This window comes from Mustela lutreola, chromosome 3 (genome assembly GCF_030435805.1).
Source record: "Mustela lutreola isolate mMusLut2 chromosome 3, mMusLut2.pri, whole genome shotgun sequence".
Lineage (NCBI taxonomy): Eukaryota > Metazoa > Chordata > Mammalia > Carnivora > Mustelidae > Mustela > Mustela lutreola.
Window position 1 is genome coordinate 136,426,339 of NC_081292.1, and position 22,886 is coordinate 136,449,224.

Sequence of the window (22,886 nt, forward strand, 5' to 3'; positions counted from 1 at the left end):
TTTCCAAATAGGTAATTTATGTTATAATGTCAAGATTTAGTTCTCTAATGTAACCTTTGAATCATGATGACTTCCAGTTAAAAAAAAAAACAACAGTAATATTCTAGTTGCAAAATCATTCTAGTTTTTCAGAGTCTCATTTGTTGGCAATACGTATAATGTTTTCTCTTGAAAAATCGCAGAGTGGTTACCATTAGAGAAGGTTAAAAAAAAAAAAAAAGTAATTTATGCCTAGATGGACTAGTAGAGAAACAAACTCTGACATAATATTCAAAGTGGTTCCAGTTTGGCTGTCTTAGTGATTGTAGACTGTAATTATTGTAAAAAAAATTTTTAAAAAGGAAAGCCTGCATTTTGTATTTTTGGTTAATAAAACTTTGAATCTATAATCGTTCAATGCCTTAAAAGAAAGCTCACAAAAACAGTCTGATCCCAATTACACATTTTTTTAGTGGGCATTTTTAAGTACTGCATAAATATCTTCTCAGGGTATTTTCTAATGAAGTCTCACACAGCTTATAGAATAAAATTACTATTTCTAGAGTAATTCTAAACAATACACCAGTGGTCAATAATCCTGCATATCCTAATACACCACACTTGTTATATTCCTTTTTTCTTTTTTGTAGAACCTACTATAGAGAGATCTTCAATTTCTTTTGATGCTACAGATTTTTCATATATCTCCCATTATTGAAATGAGAATTGTAGGTTAGTCACTAAGTAGTAAAAGTTCAGTCATTTTGATCCTGCACTTGAAATCTCTTTCTGGTTGACTCTTTGGATATTGTCAAAGTAAAAGTTTTAGCAGATCATAGTTTTAAATAGAGAAATCGATAATAAAAAAGCAAATCATCCTAATGGCATATTTGGGGGAAAAATGTTTAAACACTTGAACCTTTCCTTTTGATCATGAATTTTAATGTAACAATATCACTGGCTCTGTTGGTTTTAAGGAACCTTGTAGCTATTGACCCCAAGGATATTTGTAATGGGTGTATTATAATTAATACAGAATTTCAAATAACTCAGGAACATGCACATGTATCATAGCTGTGTCCTAATTTTAAGTGGCAAATGTGAGTTTGAAACTTCAACCCAACTTCAAATAACTTGGGCTCAGGTAAAATTGTTTTGTTTTGTTTTTTTTTTAATATCCGGTTTTATTTTTTACTTACCAGGGCTATTAAAAAAAAAAAGTAGAATCAGCAACACTGAAAAATTATTATACACGCTTAGATTTAGAAACTTTATATACTGGGCACCTGGGTGGCTCAGTTGTTACACGTCTGCCTTCAGCTCAGGTCATGATCTCGGGATCCTGGGATCAAGCCCCACATCTGGCTCCCTGCTTGGCGGGAAGCCTGCTTCCCCCTCTCCTATTTCCTCTGCTTGTGTTCCCTCTCTCACTGTGTCTTTGTCAAACAAATAAATAAAATCTTAAAAAAAAAAAAAAAGAAAGGAACTTTATATACTAGTTATTGTTATGTTAAAAGTCAGAAGAATTGTTTATTCCATACCTGCTATCTAGTTTCATAAAGCATAAAAATGATAATTCTAGATTATAACCAAGCATTTTATACATAAAATGAATATTTTATTACTGCTTTGGGATATTTTCGAATATACTTAGTGAACTTCAAAATCTCTTATTCTTGCTTCACCCAGCCCAAAACACTTACTCCTCCTCCCTTAGCATAGAGCTATCAAATCAGCTGGCAGCATCCCCAAATCTAAAAGTAGTTTCTAGTTGTTGCTGAAGAAATATACCCAGAGTCTCTAATGCTTTCAAAGGACTGTAAGAATGTGCAGTTTTGTCTTGTATATTCAAACAAAATGGTGCTGACTGGGATACAAAATGGGTTATATGCCTTCATTCATCCAAGAGTGGAATGGCCTATGCATTTATAATGCCTCTTTAATCTTGTCTTTTTTTTCCTACCCACATATATTCACAAAACTTTTGAGAAACTTGGCTGCACCTCACCATTTCCTTCTCCAGTGGGAGTTTAATGTTGCTATTAGTAGGGAAGGTGGGAGTTGGAAACATTTTTCCTAAATAGAATGTGGGTCTTTCCGTGAGAGTAATATAATTCTGGGAACTTTTGTTAGGTACTCACCATGTGCTGATTTCTGTGATGGAGGAAGGAAAATAAATATATAGAAATGGTTCTCGCCTTTAAGGTTCTCACAGTGTAGTAGTCAGGTTTGCTGTGTGAACAAGCAGCATTATATAGAACAAGAAATGCAAGACAGTTACTTTAATTTTGTTACGCAACTTAAATGGCTATGCTCTTCTGTAGATCCAATAGAAGGAATTACATTATTCTTTTAATATAAAGGAGTATACCTCCTCAAAGATTTGAGAGATAACATAATTGATCCAAAAAAATATAGAAATGAATACATGATAACTTTCCCGGACTTACATATTTAGATAAACATTTTCTCATTTGGAGTAGCCACCTTAGAAAGCTATGCAATACTCTTTTCATTAGAATATTATTAGATTTCCTCTGGTTGACTTGCTCGCAGAAGTAATTTAATATTGTCAAACTTGTCAGTGTCCAATTTGCATTTATAGTTTTTCAGCAGAAATGCTAACCCCCCCCTTATTTAATTGCATAGTAAAATGGTATTTTAACGAAATGCCATATAGTTTTTGAGGGGTATCTTTAGTTCCCAATATACTGGAGTTAGCTTATTTTATTAGAACTCAAATTGGATTGGTTATTCTACAACTCTTTTATTTGTAAACATTCACTAGCAACGGCTGGGCCTTAAAGCAGGGCAGACCTCTAAATGTAGTCGGAGCTAGGAGAGTGACACAAATGATGATAGGTTCCATTTGGAGTTGTTTTCACTTAGGTTTACTAAGGAACCACCAAAGAACACAACGTATGTGAGATCAAGATTCTGGTTAGCGCTCACACTTCTGATACCTTTCTTTTTCCTTGGGCATGTTCAAAGTGGTCAGTGTCAACCATGCCTCCTGAGCAGTCCACCTGGGGAAAGCAGCCTAGAACCAGTGGCTTCCTCTCAGAGCCCCTTAGGCTGGGGGAAGGGTGATTATCTGTCACATAGCAGGAATTTCTTCCTGAATCACCATTGTATACTCTCTTTTTGTTATGTTGTCATCAAACCTGGCTACTCCGATCTTCTGAATAGCATTTGAACTTCCAAGAGACTGCTTTGCTCTCCCACATCTATTCTACAGAATCCCTTGGTTGATCTAATCACTATCACCACTGGTATATTTGTTTGTAGTTTAAGAAATGCCCATGGATCAAGCCCCGCATCTGGCTCTCTGCTCAGCAGGGAGCCTGCTCTCCACCCCTCTCTCTCTGTCTGCCTCTCTGCCTACTTGTGATCTCTGTCAAATAAATAAATAAAATATTTTAAAAGGGGGGGGGGCGCCTGGGTGGCTCAGTGGGTTAAAGCCTCTGCCTTCAGCTCAGGTCATGATGCCAGGGTCCTGCGATCAAGCCCCACATCGGGCTCTCTCCTCTGCAGAGAGCCTGCTTCCTCCTCTCTCTCTGCCTGTCCCTCTGCCTACTTGTGATCTCTGTCTGTCAAATAAATAAATAAAATCTTTAAAAAGAAAAAGAAAAAAAGAAATGCCCATGAACTGGTGTTGTCATTTAAAGTATTTACTGAGTACTCACTTTGGAGCAAACACTGTACTGATATGTAATGCCATAACATTTAAAGAATATAGAATCTCCTTTAATATAAGAGGTTTTTTAACAGACATAAAGTTTAGGGAGAAAATAGTTCCATATAAAGTGATGAAAAGTATTTTTGTTTTTAAATGATTTGGGAGAAATATTAAGTAAGAAAATGTGAAGAGGGTTTCTCTAAGTTTTGCCCATTAATTTAGCTGTGACAGAAATTTTGGCAGTTAGTTGAAATGAAACATTTGGCTGTTCTTTCTTTGATATGACAATATGTGATAAAAGTTTATGATGTATTCTCCCTTTGTTTCTGTTAATTCTCATTGTCAAATACTTTCCATCTACATGAGTTTGGCACTAAATTGTATAAGGAAATAAATACCTCGGGTTTTTGAATCAGAAAGTCTGGGTGAATCTCAGCTTAGAAACTCAAACAGCTTAGTTTTGAGCAAGTCCCTTAGCCTTCCTAGAATTTCAGTTTCCAAATCCATACAGTATGTTTTGAACCAAAAACAAGTGTACCAGTAATTAGATCACTTAAGAGATTCTATAGAATATAGAAGTATAACACCATGGCAGTCTGTTGGAAAAGTCAAATACCATCTGTTACTCAAGAAGTTCTAAATACCTATTCATTCCTGCAGAGGTGTACTATTTTCCGTTAAAACACACACACACACACACACACACACACACACACACACAAAATATTTACTGATACAATTATTAGAATGTTCACTTACTCATTTATTTTCTTACCTTTTGTCAAATAGTGTGCTTCCTTATGTATGGATTAAACCATGATTCCTCACATATTTTGGAATTCTTTACACAATAAGTGTCCTCAAGAATCATTTTCTTCTTCACACTGTATATATCTAAAGCATTTAATATAAAAATCCATTGCTTATAGCAAACTGTCCCCCAACTAATAAAAGGAATGAGCACAAAATGCTTTTTTAAAAAAATAGTTTCCAAGTGTTATATGCAACTGATGAATCATTAAATTCTACCCCTGAAACTAATAATACAGTATATGTTAAGATAATAAAAATAAATAATGAAATTTCCAAACCACAAGAATTTTAATAAACTCTTATGAGAAGGATATGCACTAATTCTAAGGCTAATGTTTCAAAGTGCCAAACAACTAGATATTAGAAGATGTCAGATTTTGTTGTTATGCAAAGTCTTAATTATAAGGAATTTATTGTGATGATTGTTATAACGTCATGGCTTTTTCAGAATCCACATTTAAAAACTGTAATAATGTATATGATTCATGTTTTTGATGCATCATGTGCACATTCCCACACACCACCACTCATATTGGTTTTGTTTTTTAATAAACACATACTAGAATATTGCAGGGTTTCTATCTTATAAATGGACTTAATTTTTTGACATATTCAGATATATCACGTGATTTATATATCAAGGATAGGCCTGCACATTTTTTGGACACTTAAAACCAAAGTACATTTGAACCATTCCACAATGGAAATAAGGAAAAATCTGTGGTGAGCTCCATGACCTAAGATTGATTAGCTTCATTCATAGGAAAAGCCAATCCATACCTGGCCTAAGCTAGTATCTCTCACCACAGTGAAGAAGGAGGTAGACTAAACAGCACATGAACTAAATCTCCAGAAAGAGCCATGGCAGAAGGGGTAGTTGAGTCATGTCAGGCATACTCAAGAAAACAAACTCATTTTTATGGATTTTAGGCTTGACTATGTTTTTAAGATGTCTTCCTTGAAACAGCCTCAAGATTTACTAATTTTTTTTTGAGTTCTCAAAACTTTGCATTTATTGACTGTCTTTAATCCTGAAGAACCTAAGACAGAGCCACTATACTAACCACAAACTGGTTTGCAACAGGGTACAAGGCAGTTACCATGGCAACCATGTTATAAATCTTCCTTTTCACTAAGTTGGAAGTTTTTCAAGATTCTTTCTTTGGACTGACATTTTCAATGCTTGAACTCTAGTGAAGATTATTTTTACTTCTCCATATTGTGAAAAGTTGAATTAGTCTTTTCAAAGAGTTTTGTGTGTATTGAATTTTTTGTATCAGGACACTTCAACTTAGATCTTGAAGTTCAACCCAAGAAAGAAAAAGGCCTATGAAGCAAAAATATTATCCATTTTCCCCCTAACTATAAGACTTGAACATCATATATGCTTCACATAGATCTCATAAATATTCCAGTGTTCCCAACCTACATTAAAATGCAAAATAAAATGGTATTAGAATATAGCATCTATCAACAGGACTTATGAATGATTGACACAAAGATATCTATGCATTGGTTGTGTGAGAAGCTCAGATGGAGTGACCAGATGAAAGATGGATGGAAAGAACCCAGAAGACTGATGGAAGCTTAATTTCAAGGGTAGAGATACCAACTTTTGGGAGAAAACTGTGAAGGATACAGATCAGCTTTGCATTTGCAGTCACTGACATCATATTAAGCTGTGTGCATATTCAAACATAGGTGCTAAGGCAGTTCATCTTATTTGTAAAACACAGTCAAAACAATATATACATCTATATAGTAGCTTTGGCTACTACTGAATTGTGGTAAAGTATTGCTGTGCCTTGTAAGATGGTGCACTAAACCCACAATAAAAATATAAACACCAGATTTGTTCTGTTAAAAACAAAAGAACCAACAAAGAATAAGAGCCAAGGGAAATGGGATCTTTCTAAAGAGATGGATTGTGTAGCTGGATGTGGGGTGCTCTCATAACAATTAAATAATAGCTTTGGAGAAGGGAGTGGATAGAGGCTAGAAGAATTTTGAGGAGTATAATAGAAAAATCCTAGATCGCCTTGAACAAACTCTTAGAAATATGGTCATTAAAGATACTGGTGGTGGAAGTTTAGTAGGGAATGAGGAACACATTATTAGGAAATGGAAGAATGGAGACCTTTGTTAAATAGTGGCAAAGTTGAGTGGAATTGTCTCTTTCAGTTATGTGGAAACCAGAACTTGGGAAAGATGAGCTGGGATATGGAGGTAAGGAGGTTTTCAAGCAAAGTGTTAAAGATGTGGCCTGCTTCTTGCTACTTAAAGTAAAATGCAAGAGGAGTGATATAAATTGAGGGAAGAAAAGGAAACAGGGCATGAAAATTTGGGAAGTTCTCAACCTATTCAGCTGACAAAAGATGCTAAAACTAAGACACCTCTGAAAGAACAGAACAGAACTAGAACTAGAAAAAAAAGCCAAGAGTGGCTCTAAAACTTTTTGCTGAAACATTTCGAAGATCTGATGATCAGTGTTCAGTCATAAAAATTTAAGACTGTGCCTCATAGCTTTTCGCCATTCAATTAGGAATGTCTAGGAATCTGTGTTGCCCTCACCCATCTCAACAGGAGCCAAAGACAGAGAAGGAATTATCTCAGAAAAACCTGTGGATATGTCTAATAGAGAGCACTGTTGTATCATCCATAAGAGACACAAAATTTAGGGGACACCTGGGTGGCTCAGTTGGCTAAGTGTCTGCTTTCAGCTCAGGTCACCATCTCAGGGTCCTGGGATCAAGCCCCCTGTCAGGTCCCGCGTGGCTTGTACAGAGCTCTGCTTCCGGCCCTGCATTCAGCAGGGAGTCCGCTTCTCTCTCTCCCTCTCCTTCTGCCCCTCCCCTGCTCATGTTGGCTCTCTCTCTCTCAAATAAATATAATCTTAAAAAAAAAAAAAGACAAAATTTTTAAGAAAATTTTATCAACAGAAACACTACCATTTAGAACTGAAAGGAACAAAAAGAGTGAAAAGTGAAAGGACACTGATGGACCCCAAAATTCTATTTTGGAAGTAATTCTGGAAGTAAACTACCATGATTTGGCTGCAAACATATGCTACTGTTTGCAAAAAATAAAAATAAAAAAAGAGACTTCTGAGGGGGCAGAACTGAGATCCTCTGGATTGGAGTACAGCCTATTCAACACTTTAATGTCACCCTTTCAGACTCTCAGCAAAGAACCTAGTAAAACCCACTCAGACTTCTGACCTACAGAATGTTGCAGTATTATGGGTGCTGTGCTAAGCCTGTTAGTTCATTTGTTAACTTGTAATGCAGCAGTAGAAATCTAATACAAATATTAATAACTAGAGAGCCACTAAAAGATTCTAAAGAGTGGAGTTTATGCAATTTAGAAGAGAGTAAAGTGGTTCCATAACGTTTCCATATAAATTCACTTCTAAACTCTTACAAATGTTTGCTCTGAAAACAGTTGTTCAAATGCTGTATTGTTCTGTATGTTTTCTATTAAGTTACAAACACATAAATCTGTGACTCTGGGAACTCCCTGGTTATTTTCTACTTCAAATTTGTCAGTGTGCACTTAATGAAGTAGATTTTAAGTCTTCCCTTCAGAGATTTAGCTGTTCACCAGTCACTGTGGAATCTCTTACCTTTCTTGCGCACCCACTGATATCATTTCTTGAATTGTTTACTCTGTATAGAAACTTCATTTAGCAACCTGAACCTTTACTTTTGTAATACCTTTGTAGTATTACTACAAAGTAGAAGTCCGGTTGGGAAAATTTTGTTTTCATTGTACAAGAACATAACTTTAAGTCTCCAAATGAAGGTAAATGGTATGGCCTACATTCTAAGAATGACGAGATCACCACTCCAAAACATACCAATTTGATTCATATTGTTTTCCTTAATAGCAGCAAAAGAAGGTATAGGGAGATAGGAGAGGGATTTGCGTAGCGTGCCAAGAATCTGCTAAATTGTTGGAGAAAAATAAAAAGAGGCTAAGGTGGAAGATGAAAATTCTATTTCATAGGAGAAAATATGTTCCATTTATTGTTTTTAATTTTGAGGAAGGAAATGAGCAATTTTGAGTTCTCACTTTAAGGGATAATGCATTGGTTAGGGGTCAACTGCAGGAAACAAGTTCATTTTAGCTAATTCCATAAGAAAGGGATTTATTAGAACAATTTAAATGACTTCCAGAATATTTGGGATAGTTGAAAATCACCTGGCTTGACGTTCTGGATATGACTCTTGGCCTATCACAGAACATGGCTTTGACAAGGAGCAGCTGTTACTGCCACAATAGAGAAGTTTCAACACCTTGTTCCTCTGCTGCTCTCCAAGGCATCACAACAGAAGCCTGAGGCCCTAAGTCTCTTTGCATGTGACCTAATTAAGCATTCATAGTTGGTGGAAGCAAAATCCTGTCTAGAACCCTAGCAACAAGAGCATTCAAGAAATGTAGTTTTTAAGATTTTTTTTGGAAAGAAATAATGGGACAAGGTTGGTATAGCTGTGAAATAACCACAGAATCCCCCTTGAGGGCTTAATATTTACATCAAGAAAGCCTAGGAAAGCCATTTCCCAGAGGAAGCCAAATTCTGTGTTTTGGAGTTAGTAATGAAAAGGTCAGATACTTAAAGTATCATTTTTCCTTTGAATCCTTCTATATTCAGGTTTTAGTAAAATATTTTAAATCGTTTTCATTTTTGACAATGTGAAGTGTCAATACTAAACGAAGATGAAAATCAGGTTATTATTTTTCACTGGCATTTATTTTATGCTTAATGAAATATACTTTATCATGTTTATAGATCTCCAAAGTCTGCTAGTCATTTCTAACATATAAGAAGAGTTCGCCTATGTCACCTGAGACAGTGGTTTTTTTTCATGGTTTGTATAAGATACTGTTGTCCTGAAATGAGAATCCTACTTAACAAGCTGCTTTTTGGGGGGGGGGGGGGGCATTATGCCTCCTCTTTATCTGAACTAGCTTCAAAAATGCTATCATCAAAAATAACATCAGCTCACAATAGGCTTACAGCAGTGATGGTGGTTTTAGTAACTGAGTCAACCTTAGGCCAAGTGCCATAAGCTGGCTCGAGTCACATGTTAGCGTATTATTTTCTGTGACTTAGGTTCAGAACACTGGGGCTTAGATATAGGCAGACACAAAGAAGACTAGAAACCAGTAGTGGTGAATAATGTCTTCCCTGCTGTAACATACGCAAAAAAGTAGGTATTATATAGTGTTTGTGGTTGAGTTAATAATGACTTAATGAGTGTAGCTGCCATTTAGAGCACTGGACACTTCACAACAGCTTTGAGTATTATAATTCACAACTGAAACCTGACAGAATTAACTACTGCTTATTCTAGTATTTATTTAAATTTATTTGTGTGACTGCCAAATTAAGTTGAAATTAGAGCTGCTTAATAACAATAACAAATTAATTCCAACAAACTGCTAACATATTATCAGTAGGCTAAGGGCTCAGAGGAAAGCAAGAAGCAAGTAACTGGAATGGCAGGGTGAAATGTTTTTCATTGATGCCCATTTCCAGCAACTGATCTTATTTTCTTTTGGTCTTTTCATTCCTTTTGCCTGCTTTTCCTTTTCAAATTTGGAGGAAATCTGCCTGGTTGTTTTACTCCCACCCTTTCCTTTGCCATCATTACTTATGGTCCTGGAGGTAGATATTGTAGTTTGGAGAAGGTAACTACTGCACGTGTGCATTTTTAACTTACTGGCAGCAGACGGGTTCTGAAGCAAGATAGGTGTAAGTGAGGGCACCGTCCATCCCCATTTGCTTGCGACTCTCTCAGGCTGTGCCTATTAATAGCATCCCCTTTCATTCTCAAAACTGCTCTCCTTTTTAGATAGCAAATTAAGCGATCACCCTAGTAATACCTAAGATGGGCTAAAGGGTGATATAGAGAAATGTAGGAACTCTTAAAAAACACGTTCATGATAGTTGAAATTTGGGTAGAACCAGTTAATCTTAATATCTTGTTAAAAAATAGCAAGGACAGTCTTGTCTTTTCTCATATTGGGGTGTCTGTGCCTCCTCAGAACTTTGTTATCTTTTGGGAGTGCTTTCAAATGTTCCTGTTTAGATGCATGAAAATTGAATTACCTAGATTCTTGTAGAACTTTAATAAGTGAGAGGGTATTTTTCATTTGGTAATCTAAAAAAATTCCTAAAACAATTCTCATGGAATTATAGTTGAGAAATATAAATGGATGTTTAATAAAATGTATTCATGATGGATTTGTAAAAAAAAAATTTCAGGGATACTATTGTTGTTGGTAACTTTGGGTAAAGAGAAAGTATTTAAATGGAAAATATTTGAAATGTTCAGCAAACAGAATAAAATTAATAGAGTGGAGACTTTTTCAGATACTCTAATATTCTTTTTCATATATAATTTCTGAAGGTGATTTTCTGTTATGTTTCAATGTTTATTATATTTTAAAGAAAATACTTCTTGCCCCAAACCAGGTTTTCATTCCCATTGATAGCAAGTAATTCATTTTTATCATAATTGAAAGCAATATTAATATTTTAGAGACATTTAAATGAAATCAGACAAGTTATTTCCTTTGTCTTCCCTTCTAACAGTAACTTTTTATGGTGGGTTGAATAAATAAATAAAGCTCACTGCAAAGACCTTGGTTTTAGAATTCCCAAGTAGATTGTAATAGATAGTTTTCCCATATGAAAATTCAGTGTTCACCTATAATATGCTAAATATAAGGTTGCAGGGATTTTTGAGAAGCCTTTAGAGCCTGCTATCAATAAAAATGACACCAAGGAGTAAAATACCTAATGATTAGGGCTGCCAAAAACCCTCCATGAGCACTTTAGACATACAACTTGCAATTAGAGCTAACACATTTTCAGTTTCATATTTTGTTACCTTGTTAATAATTAACATAATGCAACAACTCCATCTGGACCATGAAATAAAAGAATGTAATTCCAAAGGAGTTTTTATAGTACATTTCTTTTTTCTGTAAGAAACATTATACAAAGATCTTATAGTGTGTTTTTGTTCAGTATTCTTTTTCCCAATTACTAAATATTACCACTTTTATGGGTGGGGAAGTTCACTATGAGTTTCTGCTACTGTAAAGATAACATGGGGTTAATCTCAATGTCGTGCTTTCATTCTCCATTTTTTAATGGGGTGTACTTATTGCCAAAGGAAAGCATTCTATGAAAAGAGTAGAGTCCGTGTTATGATTGTAATGACTGAATTTGTGTTTTAGCTATCCAACATACTGAGACTATTAAATTACAGTGGTCAATGCTATACTTATGAGTTACTAAAAACGGCGGTTACTTAAGGAAGCAGCCCCCTCCCCCCGCAATAGACATTATGTTTGCCTGTATGAATACAGGAAAAAGGTGTAGAGTGCTCTTAAACTGCATCGCTGCCAGGAGATCTAAATTTTCTAGACCATGAAAAGGGAAGAAAGAACAGAGAAAGAGACCAAAATCTGTCAAGTCTCAGATCTGTCTCCGTTTTAAGTCAATTCATACCTTTATTCTTCAAAAATTGCATATATATGTATATATATATATATATATATATATATATGTGTGTGTATTTTTTTAATTTTAAGAAAGATATTGTTCCTGCCTACTTTGTAATTACAAGACACCTAGTCACAGTGTTGCTAATACCATGACATTTTCTGTTGCGTAGGCTCTGGGTCTTGTTTTCCACTAAGAAAAAAGAAAATAATCTTATACTTAGAGTCACTGGAGCAGAAGAGACCTAAGGGTCTGAGTGGCCTTATAGAATGGACACTGGAGGGAGACCTGAGATTCAGCCTGTAACTCTGACCCTTGACAAACTACTGAAAGGCTCTTCCTGTGCCTCAGTCTACCTATTACTGAAGTCAACCCACATATTCCATGATAACCGATTTATGAGGACATGAAAGAGGTAGTAGACAATATTTATCTTAGGAACCTCCAAGGAGAACCCATTCTTAGTGTTAAGTACGCAGAGTAAAATATAAGCCAAAGCAAAAAGAAAAGGGCCAGTTGATTTACTTTTCACCCTAAATCTCCACCAAGTGCTAAGGCACCATCTGGGGAGAACCGTCTTGAGATGCTTCTGCAGTTAGCCCTTTGTAGGGATGATTATTATGACAAGTCTTCTAAGAAAGTATATAGACAAAGAAGTATTTGCCCAGCCAACCCCCTGCCTCCCACTGGGTTCTGTCTCTGTGCTTGGGAGTCCTATTCATAAGGCATGTACTATTTATTAATAAGCATGTAAAAGTCTCAGAAGGGAGACAAAAAGGAAATGTAAAAGAGAGAACTAAAGCTGCTATTTATGATACACTACCATATTCTGGATGGTATAATAATTATGGTAATAAAAATAACAAAGCAGTCACAAGTAAAATAAGGGCAGGTAAAGTCTCAGATATCAGGCTTTGGGCTGAAACCCCATGCATACATTGTCTCATATAATCCCGTTAAACAAATTTCAATGTAATCCCTATTTTACAGTGAGAAATCTGAGACACCGATAGGTTCCCTCACTTGCCGAAAGTCTACTGAGGTTGTGGAAAATGAGGTCAAACCCCAGGAGGCTATCTCTAGGATCTGTTCTTTCTCTCCCACAATTCTGATAATACTGACAGAGGGACATCATCTGTTGATGGAGATCATGGTGGCGGAGGAGCTTAGGTGACCACTCTAGGGTCACACACAGACCCTACACAACAGCAAGGATGTTAACATTGCTCTTTCTAAATATGTGGTTTCCTCTATACTGTGCTACATTTTTCCTCATTTATAATTTTGTCCTTGTGATGACAGCTTAATGAATGTTAAATCAAAATCTAATTATAATTAGCTATCTCACAAAAGGAAAATAAGCAGGACTAGCCATAAGTAAGTATTCACATCATAGTAACATCCTTTTCTTCATATTGGTTAGTTGTGTAGCTTTCCATAAGAACCAGTTCCTGTTACCAAAGTGGACTGGTTTCACAATTTTAAACCTCTGTATTCCAGTAACTAGCTAATGGTGTCTTCATAACAATCTTCCGTTTTTATTTGTGGAGCTAGTCTGGTAAGGTAAAGCTTGGTTAATTATTCTAAATTCTCGGACCCGACAGTAAAACACCCTTCACGTATCAGATCCAGTGTTGATGGATATATACAAATAGGAAATAGATATAGAATCTGGGCTTTGACTAGGGTAGGAGAGAACTGCCTTTTCTCTTCCCCCTCTTTGGGGAGCACAAAATTGCTGTGAATTAAAGAAATGCCAGTACACCTTCCCACTTCAGAAATAAATGTATGTTCCCTCTTTCTTTAACCTCCTTTTGTTCTTTTCTTTGCTGCTCTCCTTTCCCTGTGCAATGTGTGTGTCCAGGCAGCTCTGACTGGTTTCGATTTGGTAAGAGAATGGACAGGAACCTGAACATTCAAGGCACAAATTAAGCCAGTTAGAACTGAGTTAAGCCCCCTCTTCATTTTATGTATGCTATTGAACAACTAGAGGGTAAACTATGATTTTTACTTCCTCCTGGGCATTAAGTCTGAGAGGAAAACTATAAAGTAAAAAGAAAATTCAAAATTGAAGTTGACACACCTTTCTTAATTCTTCCCAAGTTGCCTGAGTATGATTATTTTCAGAGCTGCTTTTTTTCTGTAAATATATGGGGGTACCAGTCAACATATGGAATTGCTCTAGATGATAGAAATCTGCTTGAAAACTAAGACAAAAATATGAAAAGTATCAGAGAGTCTGGAGGTATTGGGTTGGATGGGAAGATCTGAAAGCCTAAGGTAAGATGAAGACAGAGCTCTCTGTAATGCAGGGGTTTTCAAGAGCTCCTATCAATTTGTGAAATTTTTCTTCCATGTTTAGCCCTCAAGCTCAGTCCTACTGGATCATCACATTTTGCTTTTCAGATTCACCACCACTGATGGTGAGTCAGGAACATCAGCCATGTATAGAAAGGACAATGCCTTATAACATTTCAAGATGGAAAAGAAAAGATTTTCAGTCACTAGGCAGGCTGACCTCGGGGCTGTCAAGCAAATTACACCAGCCCAGAGTGTCTGCTCAGAGAATCACTGTGGCATAGCAGGTGATGAATGAGTGGTTTTCATGGCCTCAGGCTCCTTCCTGAGAGAAGAGACTAGGTTGGAAGATGATTTTAGCAACTGTGGTAGGTAAATCTGACAGAACTCAAATACCACCTCCTACCTGTCTGCTTGCATGAGGAATGATGGCAGGACTGGGTCTTGACTTGTGGGATGTTGCATATAAAGATGAGAAAAATCATCTTCCTCACTCATTCCTCCTCTTTGAAATGACAATCTGCCTAAGCAGAAGAGGATTTCTTTATATCACAAGTTTTGCTGATCCTGAGAAAAGAGCCTGCAAAATGCTGGCCTTTCCAATAAAGGTTAGAAACTGCCATTGACAAAATGGCTCTCAGTTTTTTCACCTCAACTCAGCATGTCAAGTCTGTTTATATTCAAGTACCATCAACTCCTGAAGGAATATGAAAGACCACTTTATCTTCTGAGAGAAACTAAACATAGTGCAAGTTTGTTTTACTTCATAGATTTAGAAATGGAATTTATTATTAGAAGAAACAAAAGTTGAATATTCATTAGCATCCTAGATCCTCTTTTGAGTAGAAGACTTGAAAGAAGCCTGCGTTTGGAGGGAATTTTTTTTTTAATCTTTTCTTTTTCTGTTCTTTTGAGGCTGATGTTAAGCTCTGCCATCTGGAGGACCTGTGCATCTTAAACCTCTTTTAGGTTTGAAACCTAAAAACCTTTTAGGTTTAAAAAAGCCTCAGCTCTTTCGGGAAATTGTTTTTGCTTATGTTATCTGAACGGCAGAAATTGGTTTCCATCTCGCATAGTCTCTGCATTATTAAAATAGAGCTTGTTGTGCAGAGTTTTATGGACTCTTCAGGGCCTTTACATATTAATGTTATATACTAAGAACTATTAAAGCATTCCAAATAAAACATATTTACCAGTTAAATGTTCTGTTTTATTTGTGAATAAATGAATGAGAAGGACAAGCTAGTTATCTCTATGGACATGTAAGAGAAAAAAAAAACTGTAACCTAATACAAATTTATTCTGCTCATATTTGGCAACTTAAATCACACAATTCCAAGAGACACTAGAATTTATTCGTCTCTTTTTGATTCTTATCTTTAAACAGCAAAAACAAATAAACAAAAACAATTTCAACCTACTACTAATTATTGATGTATGAAATACGTATGGGAAATTCTTCATTCAAGACAGGTTTTTTTTCCCCTTCTGTCAACAAGAAGAATGTGGTAGCACTTAGTTTGTCTTCAGCTGATACCTACTTACAGATTTTGAAATTTTTGAAAATATCTAACTGAATGCTAACTGGTAAAGTCAAGCAGGTTGAAGGAGCAAATAGAGAAAAAGGTGAGAATAAAATCAAATAATACATCATTTTGAAACTATCTAGCTCACTCTTTCTCTCAATCAGAAAAAAAAAAAAAAAGTGTTCTCATCAAATAGTCTCTTAAATATTCCGTATCAAAATATTGTTCAACCAAGTTAGCAAACCACAAAGTTGGGCCTTGGTGTCTCTCTTTTCAAACAGATGAAGTAGTATCTGGGACACTGCTAAGAGCCCTAGTTTAAAGTCAGTCCACAGCTTCTGTTCCCACTCTGCCACTCATTAGATGGGTGACCTTGGGTAAGTCCTTTAACTTCTCCAGGCCTTTTTCCCTCATTGGTAGTAATAGAGGCTTGGAGTGGATTCATTCAACAGATATTTACTGAGCTCCTGATAAATAACATGTTTCAGTGAGACAGAAAATAATAATAATAAAAAGCAGCCCCTGTCTTCAAGGAGCTGAGAGTTCAATAGAAGATGCACCTATAAAAACTAATGCATGCAATAAAGCAGTTTGATACTATTACAGAAATTTGTATTAGGTATACAAATATAACATACATTTGGGAGAGTACCAAAAGAGGAGTGGTCATTCCTATTTGGGTTCAGATGAGAGAAGACTATTGACTTAGACTTTAAAGAGAAGATGTTTGAGCTGAGTTTGAATATCATTCTCTAGATGAGTAGGGGATGGAGGTCTAAGAACACAGGCCTGTGGGAGGAAGTCAGTATAAAGCCTCAGGATCTAACAGATGTCCTGTACAGGTGGAATATAAGGATGAAATGAAATATGCAAAGGATGCTGGAGCAAATGGAAAAGGCTTTATCTGACATAAGGATTTCTGAATTTTGTGAGAAGCCATGACACAAGTAATTCCAAGTAGAACTCAGGAACTATTCACATATGTGTTCTAGAAAGATCACTCTAACGAGGTATGGCAAAGGCTTGGAGAGAGCAAAGATTAGAGGTGAGGAAGCCAGTCGGGAAACCATCTAGAGGCACACAGGAGAGATGGTAACAGTGTCAGCAGAAGCTATGGAGTCAAGGGCAAGAACTATAAGACATGAGGAAAGGGATTCATCTAAAATCACTGAGTGGATGAGGAGTAAGGAAGGAGGTAGAAGGTCTCTAAACTCCCTGTCAGCTTTTGTCTCCCATGAGTCAGTTATTCCAAGACAAAACCTCTCAAAGGAAAGATTTTCATAAGCACACTTAATGATAAAATAGTTTTAGAGATTTTATATAAAATAACTTATTGCTCTAAATTCTTGCTTTTAGACTTGGAATATTGTGTTTTTAAAGGGAAATCTGTATAGTTAGCGCCCAGTGAGTCGGGTGTTATTGATTCTTTATTCAGAGGATATACCTCAGACAAGTAAAGAGCTACTGTAAAGTCACCCAGAATCATGTGGTATGTTGTGGAGAGGCAAAAACAATCCAGTTGCACTTATATTCAGAAATTCTATGAGGCAGCTTAATGTAAATACCCAGGAGACTCCAAGAGCCAAAAATAAGAACAGAGCCTATAAGCAATATCCATAGCTAACCTGATGTCAGAACCATACTTAAAATTCTTCTTACCTGTCCCCACTCACCTTTTTGACTCTGGGTATGTTTGTCATTTATTCTACCATGAGCACTATCTTTACATGATTCCAGTGCTTTCTACAGATTTCTTGAATGTGACTCTTCTTGATACCCTTCCATCTACTCCAGCCCACTGGGAGCTGGCTTACCACCCAGAACATATCAATAACGTGGCTCTTGCGAAGGCCGCCATGTCTAATCGCCAACTCCACTGGATATGTCTCACCCTCATCTGTTTGACCTTTATGCCATTTTTATGAAACTCTCCCTATGACATCATGATCACTCTTATTTTCCCTCACCCATGTCCACATTGCCACTGTCAAGCCCACGGCCTCTCCACTCTCCCTGGGTCATTTCATCTACACATACGGCTTCTATATGTAGATGGTATTCATTCTCTGGCCTGAGTCAAGCCCCTACCTTCCAGAAATGAAAATTTAACTTCCTATTGGACATCTTCACCTGGTTGTCCCTCAGGTAACTCAAATTTAACACATCCCAAACTGAATTCCTTCTCTTCCCAATGGTTGCCTGTTCTGATTGCAGTCTCTTACCTTCTCCAGACTAGATCTCTCTATTCTTCTGTAGGCACATGCAACTTTTCCTAATTCCCTTTTATACATACCTCCCATTCCAAACATGCTAGACTACCTTTATTCCCCCAGATGTATTGTATGCATTAAAAACTCTGAGTTTTTGCACATGCTTTGAAGGCCTTCTTGATACACATATAAACACACATATAATTATTTACTTCATCTGGCTACACTTCATGAACTTTCAAGTCACTGTTAAGGATTTACTTTCTCCAGAGTGGTGGCTTGTACTTTATTACAGTAGTTCTCAATGACGGAAGGGAAAGGGGAAGATATAGAAGGTGGAAGGGTGATTTTTACCTCTGGGGGACATTTGACAATTGGTATTTGACATTCCAAAGTGTTTGGAGACACTTTCAGTTATAACAAAGGGTTAGGGTTAGGGTGCTAATGACCTCCAGTATGTAGAGGTCAGGATGCTGCTAAATATCCAACAAAGCACAGATCTCCCCACAAAGATAATCCAGTACAAAATGTCATTAGTGCTGAATTTGAAAAACCCTATTCTGTTTTTTTTTTTTTTAAACATATCATGTATTATTTGTTTCAGTGATACAGGTTGCAATTCATCAGTCTTACACAATCCCCAGCCCTCACCATAGCACATGTCCTCCCCAATGTCCATCCCCCAGCCACCCCATCCCTCCCACCCCTTTCCCCTCCAGCAATCCTCAGTTTGTTTCCTGAGATTAAGAGTCTTTTATGGTTTGTCTCCATCCCTGGTCTCACCTTGTTTCATTTTTCTCTCCCTTCCCCTATGATCCTCTGTCTTGTTTCTCAAATTCCTCATATCAGTGAGATCATGTGATAATTGTCTTCCTCTGGTTGACTTATTTTGCTTAGCATAATACCCTCAAGTTCCATCCGCATCACTGCAAATGGCAAGATTTCAGGGGTTTTGATGACTGCATAGTATTCTGTTGTATGTATATACTACATCTTCTTTATGCATTCATCTCTTGATGGCCATCTAGGCTCTTTCCATAGTTTGGCTATTGTGGACATTGCTGTTATAAACATTGGGGTGCATGTGCCCCTTCGGATCACTACACTTGTATCTTTGGGGTAAATATCCGGTAGCACAATTGCTGGGTTGCATGGTACCTGTATTTTCAACTTTTTGATGAACCTCCATACTGTTTTCCAGAGTGGCTGCACCAGCTTGCATTCCCACGAACAGTGTAGGAGGGTTCCCCTTTCTCCGCATCCTCATCAACACCTGTTGTTTCCTGACTTGTTAATTTTAGCCGTTTTGACTGGTGTGAGGTGGTATTCTGTTCTAATTGCATATTTATTTTTTTGTTTCTCCTACTGAGCTACAAGCTTTTGGAGAACAAGAGCTGTGTCTTATTCAACATTGTATATGCAGGAAGTAACAAGTTGTTTGGCATATAGTAGATGCTCAGTACATATGAATGCATAAGTAGGTGGGTAGAGTGATGGGTGGTCTGAATGGCTTCCCATTCTAGCCCAGTGAGAAAAATCTATAGTTATATGTGGATTGAGAACAGTAAGTCTGAGGTTTCACTCCTGAATTTGCCCTGATGCCTTTTGTACCATTTGAAGTGCTAACCATGAAACGAGATGAGAGGACTCAAACTATGGATGCACATTACTATTTTGTTGCATACTTAAATATATGTCATTTTATTTCTTTAAGTATTATCTCATATTACTTGTTGAGTGAAATAAAATAATATGTGTTCATACCCATTGCTAGTAATCAACATAGGTCTTGGTACCTATGATGAACAGGACATTTTAGCATGCTGTGATGGGAAAACACAGTTTGGCTTAAATTCCAGTTCAGTTTTTTTTTTAAAAGATATTATTTATGTATTTGTCAGAGAGAGAGAGTGCGTGAGCACAAGCAGGGGAGAACAAGTAGCGGGGAGTGGCAGAAGGAGGGAGAGAGAGAAGCAGACTCCCGGCTGAGTAGGGAGCCCGATGTGGGACTTGATCCCAGGACCCTGAGATCATGACCTGAGCCAAAGACAGACGCTTTAGCGACTGAACCACCCAGGAGTCCAGTCCCGGTTCAGTTTTAATATTGAGCTTTGTAAACCTATGCATGAGTTTTAGTGCCATTGATCTTTAGTTTCTCAAATTTGTTTTGTCTTGATGATGATGTGAACTAAAGCATATAAAGCACTTGGTACACAGTGCTCTCAACAAATCTTACTTCCTTCTGCCTCTTTTCCAAACTACCCATCAGAAGTTGCATTTGACTCTGAAACAGAGCCCTGATAATAATGGCTTAAACAGATAGTTTATTTTTTCCCACACAAAATAAGTCTGGAGGTCTGTAATCGGGTTTGCCTGATGCCTCCACAAAGTCATTAAGGAATGCACTGCTAAAGTATGGCCCGGATATTCCAAATGCCTGCTAGAGCACCAGTCACCATTTCTGTGTACCAAGCAGCAGATTTGAGGACAGAATGAAGATGGGGATGATCTCTTTTAAGGAACCTTCCAAAATGCATTCTCATAGAGTGAGTATGCTTATAATATGTAAATCTTTAAGACCTAGCATCTTGAATATAAAAGATAGAAATAGAGTATTTAAGAATTCATTTTGCCATTCTATACCTTAGATTATTTTATGGCCTATAAGTCCTGTGCATATGTGTGTGTGTATAAATGTATTCCCAAATAAATTTACTATAGTTTAGTACAGAATTACACAAATGGAGCTTATCTCAGTAGCAAGAAGCACACCCAATATATTCCAACAAACAGAAACAGGAATCCTTAGAGATCAGGATTAACATCACTAGTGACAAGTCATATTGCTATCATTTATCCCTTGGTATACAATGATGAAAAGGGCACTTTACGTAGATATTCTAAACAAACTCCAGTTCAATTATGAAAAAAAAATTGGACAACACCAAATAGCTCCTCAAACTTGTCAAGGCTATGACAACAAAGGAACAGCTGAAAAACGGTCATAGACTAAAAGGGATCAAGTAAGCTTGAGATGTAAATGTAATGTGGTAGTCTGGAACTGGATCCTGTACAGGGAAAGGAAATTAGTAAAACAAGCAAACCAAAAACAAACAAACAAACAAACCCCTAAAACCCGAAACCTAGTGAATCTGAATATATTCTGGATTTAGTTGATCTTACTGTGCCAATATTGGTTTCTTCATTTTCATAAATATACTCTGGTAATAAGATGCTAATATTAGAGGGAACTGAGTGAGGAGTATATGGAACTCTCTGTATCATCTTTGTAATTATTCTGTAAATTTGCAATTATTCCAAAACAAAGTTTAATTTAAAAATGTGAATTACTGGTGCACATTGAAAGCCTGTCACATTCATGTGTATAGGATATTACCTACAGTAGCTGCATTCAGGTAGTCTCCGTGCATGTGGGGACTTCATCTAGATTCTTTCCTCTTGTTTCCCCCAGGATCTAAAGAAGTACCTGACATAGACTAGGCACTCAGTACATGTTTATTAAGTGGTGAGTGAATGCACGTATGGTTCTTTCTGAGAACAAATTTATGTGTTAATATAAGGATAACATTAGGGAAGAAAATGCATTCCAGAAAAGCTGCTGATCTGTTTCTGAGTTATTGTGTTTTTTCAGTGTATTATTTTGTAAGTTATTTGAACATTCTGACCAGCCTTCCATGTCCTAGTCCTGGAGAATCAACATACTTTTTCTGTATAATTTTTTTCTAATGCAACATTTTTTGAGGAGTAGGTCCTAGAAAGGTTGGTAACTGTTAGGCACTTTATTAGAAAAATAGGGGTTTGTAGCACTGATTCTAATTCAGTGAAACTGAAGACTTTTTATAATCCCATCAGATCAATAGATCGGAGATTAGAAAGCTGCATAATACTGATTTTCTATAAATTAGTAATTTTCTCTCTATTAGTATTAAAAAGATCTAATGGGAAAGGCATTTGATTAAAATCCTAGCTTACCGCTTACCACCTGTGTGATTATAAAGAAGTTCTTTAATCTCCCTAAACCTCAATCCTCTAATAAAACTGGGATAGTAATACCTCACAAGGTATATGTACGATCCTCTGTTAGTGAAAATACATGATAGACTACTGTAACAAGAGCCCAAGAGCACAGTGGATTTCACACAACGGAGGCTTGTTTCTGTCTCACCCAACAATCCAGAAATGGTATAACAGCTCTTTCGGAGGCCAGGCTCCTCCATTTTCTTGCTTAGCCACCTCTGGTCTGCATTCCCTTTTTTGCATGCTCAGCTCACCACCACATCCACATTCCAGGCCAGCAGAGGGAGGAAAGCTAGAGGAAACACACCTTGTCGTCTAAGGGAATGACCCGGAAGTTATCATTTCAACTCGCAGCTCATTGGCCAGAACTTAGTCATGTGGCCCCAGCTCGCTGCAAGAGAAGTTGAGAAATGCTTTCTTTATCTGGGAAGCGCTAAACTAATACTCCTGGTGTCCTGGAGATTGACAAGAAAACTAGCAGAGCCTGCCCTAAGCACCTGGAATAGTGCCTCACATGGAATAAATGTTCATCTAGAATCAAATCATCTGGAAGGCGATTAGTGTGAAAGGAGCAAGTAAGTGGAAATATTTTATCAATTACACTTTGCATTACTTAGATTTTGGGGACAGCTCTTCCTAGAAAGCTATTTTTTTCATTTGAAAATTTGTCTGTCTTCTTGTAAATTAAAACACAATTCCCAAGAAATAAGGTTTATATCATCCTAAGGAAAAGAAGCTGCAGAAGTAATATTTCAATGTCTGCTTGTTTTTATGTGCAATGACTTCAGCTCACTACCCTTTTAGCTGAGGAAACCCTGGTAGATTGA

General features: G+C 36.8%; 1 protein-coding gene across 16 annotated transcripts in view; it reads left to right on the forward strand.

The window, feature by feature from the left end:
* Positions 1-22,886, forward strand: part of ZNF385B (zinc finger protein 385B) — a 408,372-nt gene that overhangs the window by 259,833 nt on the left and 125,653 nt on the right. Inside the window, exon 1 of one of the 16 annotated variants that reach the window (XM_059166887.1) lies at positions 22,469-22,634. The exons of the other annotated variants lie outside the window; for them this stretch is intronic. The gene's annotated coding sequence lies outside the window, so the exon portion shown is untranslated. Of the gene's footprint in view, positions 1-22,468; positions 22,635-22,886 lie in introns of those variants that run through there. 16 annotated transcript variants of the gene reach the window in all.